This window comes from Gracilinanus agilis, unplaced genomic scaffold (genome assembly GCF_016433145.1).
Source record: "Gracilinanus agilis isolate LMUSP501 unplaced genomic scaffold, AgileGrace unplaced_scaffold57372, whole genome shotgun sequence".
Taxonomy (NCBI): Eukaryota; Metazoa; Chordata; class Mammalia; order Didelphimorphia; family Didelphidae; genus Gracilinanus; species Gracilinanus agilis.
The window spans coordinates 234-1,899 of record NW_025392879.1 but is presented as its reverse complement, the minus strand read 5'-3'; the positions used below and the strand labels follow the sequence as shown (position 1 = coordinate 1,899).

General features: G+C 48.4%; 1 non-coding gene across 1 annotated transcript; it reads left to right on the top strand.

Annotated features, from left to right (window-relative positions):
* Positions 1-964: 964 nt before the first annotated feature.
* On the top strand, positions 965-1,128 carry LOC123256258. Its single transcript, XR_006506839.1, has one exon. It is a non-coding gene; the product is annotated as a U1 spliceosomal RNA (small nuclear RNA).
* Positions 1,129-1,666: the final 538 nt, after the last annotated feature.

The window sequence follows — 1,666 nt, the reverse complement described above, 5'->3', positions numbered from 1 at the left end:
GGCTTTTGGGGGAGTGGTGGCAGAGAACTATAAACCAAGAGAATGCTCATCACCCATTTAGTGTGTGTGAATCAAGGTGGTAGGATCTAAAGCAGGAAAGTATCTTTTGGACCATCTTAGGACAACCTCCTCACTTTTCAGTGTAAAAACCCAAGGTTACACAGGTGGTTAGTGGGCCAGGGGAGATTTCAGTGGTGGTTTTGGGAGAGCAAGTCGAGTGGGCTTCCTGCTCTTTCAAAGTGTCACACATACTTGCAGTCATGTTTCATTTTCATAGAATGTCTCACCTAGGTTGTCCTACTGGTACTAAGTGAGACATTCCATTTTCTTTTTTTTCCGTTTGAATTTTTTTAACCCTTACCTTCGGTCTTAGAATCAATACTGTGCATCGGTTCCAAGGCAGAAGAGCAGTAAGGTCTAGGCAATGTGGGATAAGTGACTTGTCCAGGGTCACACAGCTGGGAAGTGTCTGAGGCCAGATTTGAAGCTAGGACCTCCCATCTCTAGGCCTGACTCTCAATCCACTGAGCCAGCAGCTGCCCCTCCGTATTCTTTTTATTCAAATAGTGTTAAATGTGCACAGAATTTGAGGATTTCTAAAAATTACATTCAGATTCTTTCCAGGCTTTTAACCATTAGATGGCAGTGTCACCCGGGGCAGGTTTGGTGTGTGACGTCAGGAAGAGGCTGATGGTATGCAGATAAGGAGACTTCTGGTGCCTGTGGTAAAGGTGTATTTCCAGGATGGGAGGGACCTTGACAGGATGGTGGGGGGATGTGTTTGTGGTGGGTGTATCTTGTGAGTGTGTGTGTGATGTGTTTATCGGTCTTCGTAGCTGTGTGTATGTGTGGTGTGTGTGTGTGTGTGTGTGTGTGTGTGTGTGTGTGTGTGTGTGAGTGTGAGTAGTCCAATGCGTAAAGTGTGTGGTTGTTGAGGGTGTGTGAGCGTGCTCTGAGGGAGAGCATACTTACCTGGCAGGGGTGATTCCATGATCACGAAGGTGGTTTCCCCAGGGCGAGGCTTATCCATTGCACTCCGGATGGGCTGACCCCTGTGATTTCCCCAAATGCGGGAAACTCGACTGCATAATTTGTGATAGTTGGGGACTGCGTTCGCGCTCTCCCCTCATTCTTTGGTCTTCAAAAAGCAGTTCCTTTTCGACTCTACGCTTCCCATCTTTCTTCAGACGAATCGGATACCTACACACCCTCCCTCAAAACGAGTTCCGTTCCAGAATGCCCACCCACACTACTCTAGGTGTCTAAGGAGGGGGAAAGCCGAATTGGCACTTCCAAAGAAATCCAGGGTGTGACTGAACCAGCCTGGATAAATGACGGGGTGCGGTATTTCAACAGACCCCCCCCCCCCGCCATGTTCTTTGTCCCAAACGTTGCTTTTGAAGGGGAACCACTGTGTGTGTGTGTGTGTGTGTGTGTGTGTGTGTGTGTGTGTGTACACGCGTGCGCAGGTGTGACCGCTCTTTCTCATTCTTCCCTGGCAGGGGAGATACCACGAAGATCTCGCTGTTCTCCATTTGAGGCCTACACGTCTCAGATGTACTAAACCTGCAATTTCCACACCTTCCAATAGGTTGTAGTAAGATATTCGCTAGTTTCCAAGGAAAGGCTTCCAGCCTGCTTTTAGGACTCTCCTGCTGAGTTAGCT